Source organism: Ochlerotatus camptorhynchus, unplaced genomic scaffold (genome assembly GCF_037179485.1).
Source record: "Ochlerotatus camptorhynchus isolate MF236.1 unplaced genomic scaffold, CSIRO-AGI_Acam_v1.1 ptg000213l, whole genome shotgun sequence".
NCBI lineage: Eukaryota > Metazoa > Arthropoda > Insecta > Diptera > Culicidae > Ochlerotatus > Ochlerotatus camptorhynchus.
In genome coordinates, this window is record NW_027040703.1 from 3,853,739 (window position 1) to 3,866,533 (window position 12,795).

At 39.5% G+C, this 12,795-nt stretch overlaps 1 protein-coding gene across 4 annotated transcripts in view; it reads left to right on the top strand.

The window, feature by feature from the left end:
- Lmpt (Limpet) overlaps positions 1-12,795 on the top strand; it is a 512,992-nt gene that overhangs the window by 497,516 nt on the left and 2,681 nt on the right. The gene's annotated exons all lie outside the window — the stretch shown is intronic.

Sequence of the window (12,795 nt, forward strand, 5' to 3'; positions counted from 1 at the left end):
TAGCCAATGCAACCTGTTACAACTCTACATTGAATAAATTCTACAAAATTGTTTCGCTTAGCTGTAGCAATGCAAAGAGAAAATCGATGAAGAGAATCGATCATCGCGTATACGCCCTTATGAATGCTCACTGTCGAATTGAGCTGTCAAATAGCGGAACCAATCGAGCAAATCACGACCAACAACAGAAAAGAGCACATCAGCTATTGCGATCAAAATTTTGGAAACCCTTTGCTCGTGACTCAAGGCTCGCCTACGCAAACTAACACCATCTTTGGGTTGGGGATAGTATCCCCTATCTGATGATGCTGGTAATTTTCGTTCGATTAGCGAGGAAAGAATAATCAACGTTTTGTGTATAAAAGTTGAGAGTACCTTTTCAATTGTTTGTCAACAATACATTGAATTGGTTCCGCTTTTTTATAGAGTGGAATTCTATCCGCCAGACTATTAATACAGCGACTATATTTACGATGACTTTAACATGGTCTTCTTCTTCTAGACTTTTTACAATTCTTGCACAGTTATTGTTGTTGTTGTTGTTGTTGGAGTTTCGATTTGTTGGCCCGAGGAGCTGTGCCTCATAAACGCCAGTTATTAATTCAAGCTGAACATTGCATTAGGCCCTAAGTAACATTGATCGATTCTCTTCGTCGACTTTCTCTTTCGTTGAAAGCTTGAGCACATAACTGTTTCTTGTTGTGTTTGTCGTATTAGATGCAAGAAAAAAGCTTCCCGCATAAACGCGAACCATCACATGACCTTACCGATAATGGTTATAAATTGTTTATAATCCCTGCTAAACTTCAACTGAAATGGTTATGGAACTTTACATGAACGTTTGTGTGATAAAGTTTTAACCTTATGTGTTATGGTTTTTTGGAAGCGGACCTTACAAATAATGGGTTGTTAAGAACCATTACCATTCAAAATTCTTGTTTTCTCCATACATTTTCGGAAAGAGAACTATATTAGAACGTTTTTACTTATGGTTTGAGAACATTAATGGTTATGGTTATGGTAGTCAGTAAGGTCCATTAATGGTTTTGTATTATCACTCAACTTTACGTGAAATATATCGTGAATTGGTAATCAGTAATTTACAGGCAACCAATTCGCGATATATTCCACATAAAGTTGATCGATGTTACAAAACCATTCATGGACCTTAGTGGTTACCATAACCATTACCATTAATGTTCTCAAACCATAAGTTAAAAGGTTTTAGTATAGTTTTCTTTCCGAAAATGTATGGAGAAAACAAGAATTTTGAATGGTAATGGTTCTTAACAACCCATTATTTGTAAGGTCCACTTCCAAAAAACTATAATACTTAAGGTTAAAACTTTATCATTAAACGTTAATGTAAAGCTCCATAACCATTTCAGTTGAAGTTTAGCAGGGATTATAAACAATTTATAACCATTATAGGTAAGGTCAATTTATGGTTCGCGCTTATGCGGGTTCTTTTATCAATCTGTGTGCTGAGAATACCTGAGAATATATTTACATGGCCGTGGGAATACGAAAACTTTGGTGGGGTTGTGCAAGGGCGTAGCCCGGTTTCGAGCCAGGGAGAGGTGAAAAAAAAATACTATGGAAAATTTGGCCGAATGCCATTTCACCGAACGCCATTTCCCCGAAAGCCTTTGTGTTGCTGAGTTTAGGGGGGTGCAGTCGATCCCCCTGCTCCCCTCTGGCTACGCCTATGGTGTTGTGTACAAGACACGGCCGCATGGTTGACGTAGACTACGTTAAGCTGTAAAGTGAAATTCTCGTGCACTTTTCAAGATATTGATTTAAAATACAGTAGAAGTAACCTATGATTTCGGTTCGATGTACATATTTTGGATTTCCTACTTAGTAGCACATGGTTAAATTCAGGACCTCATAAAAATGCAAATATACATTCTATTACATTTGGTTCCTAAATTACAATCAGATATGAAGGTAGGGCTTTCTTCAGGTGATTCATTAAAACGTCCAACAATGACCATCATGATGGCTGATATTCCCTATCACTTCAAGATTTCTAGGGCACAAATCTTGGACGGTTGTGATATCACTCATGAAATTGAAACTCCTTGTGTACTGCATTGCAGCAAACGTGAAGTTCCAGTTTCTTTGTTATAAGTTTCGTGAGAGCTGATATTTTTGCTCTTGAAATTTTTATGTGGTAATGATATTGATCAGAAATAAGGTTTCCATAGCGATTCAACTTCAATGCACACACAAAAACGGGGTGCACAATTTTGCACCAATGTTATGCAACATTTCGTAGTTGATCGGGAATATCTCGATTAGCCATAAATCCCTCCAATAAGTTCTCGGTACATTTTTTTTTAAGATTTTGTTTGCGTTTTGTAGACGCACATGCATCATTTGGCATAAGAACACCGGGCGTTTCTGTGGTGGAAATAAAATTGACTTCCATATTTATCACAGATTACAAATTCAACAGTGAGCATACATAAGAGCGTAACCGCGATCATCGATTCCCTCTTTTGTTCATAACTCACTTAGATTAACATTTCTCGGTGCGCTTGCTGTTGATTTTGATAGCCAATACAACCTGTTACAGGTCACAGCACTACATTGAACAAAATTAAGATAATATTCTAGGTGAACATTACATTAGGTCCTAAGTATAACATATATCGATTCTCTTCGTCGACTTTCTATTTCGATAATAACTTGAGTACATAACCGTTTCTTGTTGTGTTTGTCGTATTAGATGCTAGATAAAAGCTTATTTTAGCACACAGCACACAAATCGCTGAAAATACGTGGGAATGTCTTTACATGGCCGAAAGGATACAAGGAGAAAGTCGACGAAGATAATCTGTCAATGTTACTGAGGACCTAATGCAATGTTCAGCTTGAATTGTTTCGCTTAGCTGTAGCAATGTAAAAAGAAAATCGATGAAGAGAATCGATCATTGCAAGTAGGTCCTTTCAACGCTCACTGTCAAATTTCAGTACCTTGCACGGAAAAAAAAAGTTGACGGTACCTCTATTTATGCTAAGAGATAAGCACTGTAAGTCCCTCCTACTTGAAAAATTATGGAATCGAACGATATTATAAACCGTTCTATAGCATAATTTTCCAAGTAGGATGGCCTTTCATAGCTAATCTAAGAGCATAAATAAAGGTACCGTCTAGGGGAAGTATAACTTGATCTGAAGTAATATTTGGTGTAAAAATCGCTCAAATTGGTAGTTATTATAATTTTTAGTATAAATATTAATGATATATGCTGTCAAGCGGAAAGCTTCAAAGTAAAAAAAAAATAACAGTGTAACTTTAAAGCATACACTCAATGACATTTCCCCAAGTGCAAATCTCTCCAAGTTACAGGCTCATTGCGAATCGAGCGTAATACGACCACGGAACCAGACATGGAAAATCATTTGCATTTATTTCGTGCATTCATTTACATTCATTTGCCCCTAACTTTTTCCATTAATAGAATTCCGCAAAATATTGTATCGAGCTTTTGTAGTTTTTGTTATTAGCTACAACTTTTGTAAAAAGCTTAAATCCGTATCTCTTATGCATGACGAACCAAAGCAAACAGAATCCACTACTGTTTTTCAGTGAATGTATTTTACATTCACTGAAAAACATTAACGAATTCTGTCCGCTCTTATTCGTGATTCATAAGATATACAGATTTGAATTTTTTACAAAAGTTGTAGCCAATACCAAAACCTACAAAAGCTCTATATATCATTTTGCAGAATGCTGTAGATAAAAAAAGTTAGAGGCAAATGAATGTAAATGAATGCATGAAATGAATGTAAATGATTTTCCATGCCTGCACGGAACCATCACTCTGGGACTCCGCTTACAGGGGTGGCACAGTCAGTCGATTCCCGTTCCATCGGAGGACAGCACATTGGTACGCAGACGATTAAGAATTCGTGGAAATTAATGACCATTTCCTGGGAACGGAAGTGCGGCCGATTATGTGCACTGAGATCAGCTACCAAATAATGCCGAATTTATTAGAAAAGGAGCGGATTTTGGTGGCGGTAGCCAGCAAGATCATCAAGGAATAACTTGCCTCTCGTGTGAAATCCATTTTTGATTAAACGAATGTCAAATGTACACTTAAAACCGAAAATACCCAAATAAAACAACAGACTAAGTATAAGATTCGCAAATGTCACACATATTAGAATATTTAATATTTCCACCATCGGTATTGATGCTGATACTTGGAGCTGTCCGTCTAATAATTTCAGTGCTTGGTACAGAAATCTGTAATCTGTGCAGGGAAATCCCCACCACAGAAACACCTCGTTTTCTAATGCAAAATAATGGATGCGCGTTCACAAAACGCACGAAATTTCAAGCTAAATTTTCTGATAGCGAGATATTCACGATCAATACCGAAATTTTGCATAAATGTCCAACCCGTTTTGTGTGTGCTTTTTTATAGCATTCTGAAGAAGCCCTACCTGAATATTAAAATAAGAACATTGTTGAGACATAGCACTGATTTTCACTGTTCTCCAATGCTTAGGGAGCTTTCATAAATAACGTAGTAGTAGGGGTGGAGAGGGGTTTCAGAAGTTGTGACCGGCCATGTATTAGGTATATCAAAACACGCTACGAAGGGGAAGGGGGGCAATTGGTCAAAAAAATCTACGTCATTTATGGATTGTCCCTTATTTTACTTCCAAGGCTGTGTCCCAATTGGCGAGTAAAATTCAATTCGTGGTTAAAAGTGACAGAAGAGTTATCCTATAACCCTGCTATCCGAGCGTGGTTATTTCTGACCGACTAGAAGTTAAATTTTGGCAACCGTGGCTGAGTAAACAACGCATTTGATCGTCGATTTGGTGGAACTGGTAGCTCACCCACGGGAGAACGTTTATTTCATGATAACAGTGATAAAATTATCACTTTTTAGTTGTACATTTTTCAATAGTTTTTTTGTTGTATAAAATTGAAAAAGCATTTATTGTAGTAGATTCTGAGAGTTATGTCCTATCGATTGGTGTATTTGGATTTTAATTCATTCTATAAATGACAAAGTTATAAGCGTTCAAAACCTTACACCTTTTCGTGACGGTCGCAATTTTAGATTTTCGATTTACCCCCAGTACCTTCTCGTAAGACGTAGGCTACGTCAAAAAGTCGACGAAGAGAATCTGTCAATGTTACTTACGACCTAATGCAATGTTCAGCTTGAGTTCTCCAATTTTGCAAATCCCACATGTATTGCAAGCAGAGGGGTACTCTATGCCCATTGGTGTAGCTGCATAGCAGCGTTGCCAGATTATTGTCAATCTTATCGGTATCGAATGTTTAACAAAATCGGAATTCATCGGTATTCACTTTTTTATTTAATTTTATATTTTTGCCTTGTTGAAGGCGAAAATTCAATATTTTGGACTAAGAACGGAAAATGTACTTTCCAGGTAAGTTGGAAGAAATTTCCGGGGTATACGTATTTGAATTGGTTTCTTAATGATACAAAAAAAACTGTCAGAGGAGGAATAAATATAGGGTGTCCCAGAATGTCCAAGCACGATTTTTAAAAAACGATAACGTAACTCTGTTTACAGCAAGTTCGATTTTTATTCCGTATTCATGTTCTCTATAGTATTTTATCACAGTTAAACGTATAAAATCCGAGATCCGATCAATTGTAAGCCATCGAGCGGATTTTTGTTCTCACGCCACTCATCAGCTTCAGCACAGATGCCTTTCCCACAATTTGGGATACCTTTTCCCAGTCTTTCGCAAAGTTTGTAACGGAATCCGCTGCCTTTACATGTTTCCGCAAATATGCTTTGGTCAGGGCCCAAAGTTTGGCGGATTCATCTCCTTGGGTATGAATTGGACCTTGTTGGCTTTAAACCAGGCTACCGTGTCCTTGAAGTAATCATGGGTAACAGGCGCTTGTTTAAACACTCACCCACGCAAACATCGGTTGTCATTGTCTCCGTTGTTCCAAACGGTATGGAAAGCATACCACACTCACAAATGGCTTGCCAAACCATAGCCTATTTACCGATTTTTTTTGGCAAAAATCGAGCTATCCGCGTCGTCAACACTTCGGCCGTCACGAACGGTGTAATACTGATCACCAGGAAAAGTTTTGTAATCAAATTTAACGTATGATTCATCGTCCATAATCACGCACACCGAATTTTCCGCACAGCAATTGGTCGTATAACCACCGACGAACCGACGGAACAGCTCATAGAAGTTACTTTCAAAATTTTGCCCAAGATGGCGTCTTTAAAATACGTTAAACACTACCGCCATCTACTCATCCGATCGCGACATATCATGAGCAAGGAAACGAACACACGTAAAATTTATATTGACTTCTCGCGAAACATTCGAAAAGGGCCTATCCTCGTTGATCGATTCTCTTCATCGACTTTCTCTTTGGTTTACCATACGGCAGCAAAAACAAATTTCTCGCTAATGTTCGCAGCGAGGGGCAATTCACTGCTCTCGAGAATGAATCGAAAATACGTTAATGAAAAAAATACACAAAAATTCATCATTACTCGTCATTATTCAAAAAAATGCAAAAAAATACAAAATTCGGAAAAAAAATACAAAAATATTCGACGAATAATAAAAATACACGATAATTCGTCATTTGCTCGAAAAAATCGAAAATATGTACAATCAAAATGCTGAATTCGAACAAAATGCGTAAATTTATTATATTGTGTTTTAATCCGAGCTTGAATCACAAAACAATGCATTAATGAGTAGAATTTCGCCCATTTTTAAGAAAAGTGCCTTAAATCATTTATTAAATAAAAAAAAAACATTTTGAGTAGTTGTGAGCCACAAATAAGTAACGATAATTCATTAATGCGTAATGTAACAGATGTAGCGTAATGTAACAGATGCTTATTAATGCGTAATGAGCGAGGTAAGGGGCTGTTCATAATCTACGTAGACAATTAAGGGGGGGATGGCAATTATTCGCGGCCCATACAAATTTTAAAAATTTTGTCTGGACATTTGTCTACGCAGGTTTATAAGGGGGGGGGGGGGGGAAACTTGGAAACCCAAAAAACTGTCTACGTAGTTAATGAGTTAAGCCTCTTTTCTTTAAAATGGGTGAAATTCTACTCATCAGTGGGTATTTTAAAGTTCACGTGTGTTGTGCATTTGTCAAACAAAACGTCAACATTGTGAGTTTAATCCGTTTGATCCTCGGTTCGAGTGGTAAACATAAACACTGAAATGACAGAATACACTTATATCTGATTTTCAATACATTAATGCATAAAAATACACTTTTATTTTTCTAATACACAAAAAAATACATATATTCAAAAAATACAAAAAAAATACATTATTACACAAAATAAACGTTTATTCGATAAAAAAAAATACTTCAATACGTTCATCAATACGTTGGCCTGAATCGAAAATACACAAGTGAATCGCCCCTCGGTTCGCAGCACATTTCGACAGAAGATGATGTTAGCTTGCGGCTGAAACAACACGCTGAATGGGCAATTCATTTGCAGTCGGGTTATTCGTGAAAGAGAAAATCGATGAAGAGAATCGATCAATCGATCTCACCTCGTTTGACAGATCTGATCGCCCGTTGAACAGATCTAATCGCTCATTTAATAAATCGAATTGCGGACAAACGAAATGCTCCGGTGGCATGTCGGTTCGTCGGTGGTAAAACTTCCGAGCCCCCGCTTTGACGGATGCTGCTTATTTTTCACTCCGCTTTGGCTTCTTCTGCTTCTTATACGTCTTTAGACCCATTCTTGCCTTGGCCCGCTGAACGTTACTCTTCTAGGATCTTACTTTTTTAGCCACGTCTCGAACCGAAGCACTTTTCTTGCGAGTGAAATCTTGCACGATTTTCCGGTCCGGATTTCGGTCAACAGGGTTCGGTTTACGTCCAGATTTTTGCTTGTCCTGGAAAGTAGCTTCATCACCATACTTCCAAATCGCGTTTCAAACGGCTCCGATGCTTGCACCTTCCAATTTCGCTAATTGGCTCAGAGAAATGTGGTGGATAGTACACCATTTGTGCACGATCTGTTTGCTCTTTTCCGGAGAAATGCTTCGCATTGTCACGGAAATGGAAAGAAGCGACACTTTCGATCCACCAATTGGTCGAATTGGTCGAAATGTAAACAATGATTCAGCGTGATAATCAGCTGTTTAAACTGTAGCCGCACGGTATTCCATTCAAAGGAGTGCCGTTGCTGTTCAACAGAAAACCTCAATAAGCCCCGAAACTACAAAGGCGGGGTGAGCTTGATCGTTCACTGAAAGGGAGTAGTTTAAGCGCCACCTCGTTAGAGGACTACTCGCTCGGATATGAATTGCCCGTGATGAGACTCGCCAAAGAATGGCCATAAGAAGACCCTGACGAACGGTTTGCAGTACGATTCAACGCCCCTCAATTTTCCTTGCGTCCTACTTACTATATGCCCGAATCAGCAAGCAGACATTAGGGCCTGTTCATAAACTACGTAGACAGTTTTTTGGGATTATTGACCCCCCCTCCCCCTGCGTAGACAATTGTCCATACAAAAAAAGTTAAAATTTGTATGGGCCGTGAATAATTGTCAACCACCGCCCCCCCCCCCGCCCCAACTGTCTACGTAGTTTATGGACAGCCCCTTACTCACTCTCCGCACGAAGGGAAGCTTTCACACAACTAAAGCTTTCTCATCACTGGTAGTTTCCGCCACAATCCTTGAGATGGCGAAACCGTCACAACAGGGGTGAAAACCATTCATGGAAAATGAATGAAACACCAATTCCTCAAGTGAACTTTAATCCCTAGAACGTCATGTAGGTAGGTTTTCGAGCAAATTTACAAGAAAATCAATTTCTTATTAACCACTTCATTCGAGCAGTTGAAATGACGTTTACTACCACTCGAACTTTGAACTAAAACATTATTTTGAGATTTTTTCTTCTAGGACCACGAGAAAAGTAGCCAACATTTGTGCGTTTCATAAAAAAATAGAAATTAGTTGGTCCAATTTTGTGGAATCACTGGTAGAAAGTCACGCCAAAACTGCTTGACAAAGTGGTCAATTCATAACGTACATTTATTCCGGTTTCCTCACCACAAGGAATTTTACTAGGCCTAGTTTAGTTCTCCTACCTAAAGCGTGTGTTCCCTCTAGTTACCCCTTAAAAACTGATTCCCACCCGATGTCACGGATTACAAATAGCGGTTACTCACGATCTTTGACGGCTTACATGCGGTCGCCGGTGCGTTGTAAAATCCCTCGCAACCTGCGTGATCAAGCGACGGCTGTCGCTATTGTTGCGCGTAGGGCTGGAAAGCGCCTCAGAGCGTTAGCATAGCAACTTTGTGCATGCATTTCACAACACTCGACAAAGAGTGTGTGGTTCTCCCACTTACTTCGCACACTCTTTTTCAACTAATCTGCGAGAAAGCGATCCACACAATGAGCGGTACACTCCGTGCGGCGCAGGGAGCGAATATTATACAACAAGGCTAATGTCTTCTTTGAGTTCTTTGAAGACTTATAGCGAATTTGTTTATTCCCAGGTTGGAACCAGTTCCAACCAAGTGCAAACCCGAACTTTTTGTCAGTGCGTAAGTCGACCTGTGCCAAGTTATAAACACAAACGATCAAAGTGACGTTTGCTAGAAAACAAGCAGACCCTAAAGCTGGGTTTAGACAAGGCAAGTCAATTGATCAAGTCAGTTGAATTCAACTGACTTGAACGCGAATTGAACGTGTAAACCATGGCATTCAACTGACTTGATCAACTCACTTGAATTGAAAAAAGTTGAACCAGGCTCAACTTTTCAAGCCAATTGAATTCAACTGAGTTGATCATTTGACTTGCCTAGTCTAAACCCAGCTTAACTTGATACCCAATCCAGGTTGGAACTGGATAATAAACAAATACGCTATTAGCTTACCTCGACTGCATGCATAGGAGATGAAGAAGGGCATAACGAAGAATAATTATGTCTTTTTGCTGTGTTTCCCATTTGCAACCCTACACTGAGTGGCGCTCTTTGTGTTGGAGCCGTCGGAGCGATAGCTACACATTGAGCTTTCGTTATTTCTTGGTGTGTTTCTGTCTCTCTTTTCCGCTGCTTTACACTTGCGCAGGGTGAAAGAATAGCAAACTTTGTGTTTGCTTGATTCTCACTTTGTTTATTTCAGAAAATCAGTACATTGCGCGCATTGAGTGATCAGATGACAGCCCTGGTTGCGCGCGATGAGTCCACCGGCTATTGTGAAACGAGGCTCTTTGTTCCTCGGTGGTTTGGTTTAGCTGGATTTAGCGGTGCGTCCTTGTGCTCGGCTGGGCAATGGTGCATCCACTCACCAGTGCGTTTGATTGGTTGACGGTCGAACACTGGAAACTTCGTCAACGGGCAGTTTCGTTTTGATAGGGCGTGATGTTGACGATGCGGTCCCTCTTTTGACACACTATGGCAAAAACAGCAAACTATCCGGAAGTAGTGGATTTCCTAAATCCGGGATATAAAGCAGTCGCAATGCTTTCTTGATTGGGTTTTTACTTCACCAGTTGTGGAAGAGAATCAGGGTTCCTTCGATTCATTTCGGCAAAAAAAAAATGTTTTATTAAATTATGGAATAATAAGATATTATGATAATATTTTGTTTGTGTAAGCAACAAGAAAATATTGTAAAGTTTGTGTTTGACGCATAATACCTGCCAATTTTGCTACATGAGAGTCGCAATAAGCGATTTTGTCATTTATCTCACCCACTCTTCGCTCTTCACTCTTCGCGAAAAGGCGATCAGAAAACCACTCAATGTGACTCTTTCAAAGCTAAATTTGCAAGTTTTATGTGTCAAACACAAACTTTACAATCTTGTCTTGTTGCTTACGCAAACCAATTATTATCATAATATCTTATTATTCCATAATTTAATAAAACATTTTTTTAGCCGAAATGAATGGAAGGAACCCTGAAGAGTAACTTGGGCGATCGAATCTAACACTGTCTAAAGAATCACTTTAGACTATACGCGACCAATATCACAATCCTTCTACAACGTTTCACAACTCCAGGCAAAACGGGCGAGAAATGTGTTAGTCCTCAGATAAAAACCTGGAAAAACTCACCGCTTCGCACGAAGAACTCGGGTCTGGTTTTGATAGCATTTTTCTGACTGTGACCTCTCGCTCCCACCAGTACCCGTCAAGGCGACCTTCAAATTCCCCACCCCATTTCTCAAGGCCGTCCTATGAACTTGACCTTCGGCTTTAATCCCGATCCCAGGCAAACCGGGAGAGTACTTTAACGAACGCACTTCTACCATAGAGGTAACTCTAAGACCACTGGGTCCCGAAGAAAATCATTATTATTTTTGGCTCACTCAGTACCAGAACAACGGTCCCAAGCAGTCCCAAGCTATTTCACTCACCCCTGCATGTTCTGCATGAATCCACACACCCCTGATGTTATCTGTCAAACTTTCATAGCGAATCAAAACAAACATAGTGTAGTAATAGAATTTCAACTAGAATAGGGTACGTTAATCGTTTGCTTGGGACCAATAGGCTACTAAAGTGGTGAGCCAATTTAAAATCGTTAGCTTCGTATTGATTGTTGCTTCTACCATAGGGGTAACTCTAAGACTAGAAGGTCCCGAGATAACGTGCTCAACTTTTTGGCTCAGCTCTGGTACTATCTTCGGTCCCAAGCTAATCGATTCACCCCTCGAAACATAGGAAAAACGAATAACCCCTCATTTCATCTGTCAAATTTTCATAGCGAATCAAAACAAACATTGCGTAGTACTAGAATTTTGACTAGAATGGGATACGTTAATCGTTTGCTTGGGACCAATAGGCTAGTCAAGTAGCGAGCCGTTAGTTTCGTATTGATTGTTGCTTCTACTCCCCTACAGCGGAGCAGGTGTTTTAAATGTTGATGTTCTGAGTTTGCGTGTGCAACGCGGCGTTCGATTTAAAGAGAGTATATTGATGGCATAGGTGTAATTCCATGTGACATTTTATAATAATTGATTAGCCTAACGTTTATATTGATAATAGAATTTCTACGTATTACCAAAAGGATGACTTTTACAAAACGTCATCTGAAACAAGCAGGAGTGTTCCAAAGTCGTGCATAGACATTCTGGGACACCCTATAAGCTCTAGTGGAGGAAGTTTGAAGGAAGTTCTCAGAAATATTGGAAAAACTTTCGATGGGGATCTTCCAAGACAAATATTTAGAATTATTTTAGAAATTTTCCGAAAAAATCGGAAGCCAGCAAACTTTTGGAAATAATAAGCCAATTCCACGGGTAACCATTTCCAGGGGAAGTCAGGAGTAGCTCGGAAAAGCCTTCCAATAAAGTCAGAAAAAACATATGGAGAAACTTCCAGAGGAAGACGAAAGAAACTTCTTAGAGAGCTCGATAGAAACATCTGGTAGAACTTTAATTGTACTTCCTGGAGAAGACGGAAAAAAAACTTCTTGGAGACACTGGAAAAAACTTTCTAAGGTATTTTTTTCCTTGATTTGTTTTCCATCGATCTTGTTTTCCGTGCTGAGCACTAATGCTACCGACGCCAGGGAGGCAGCTCCCACCGAGGCTCCCACACCTTGACCCTACCTATCGACCCATCAAGGCATAGACCAAAGACCAACGGCTTTACTTCCCTTCCGAAGGAAGGCTTGATCATAGATGTTATGCCTCAGGCGCCGCCGACTGGGATTGAACCCAGGCCTGCTGGGGTGAGAGGTAATCACGCTTTCCACTACACCACCGGCGCCGCTACTTTCTAAAGTAGATTGAAA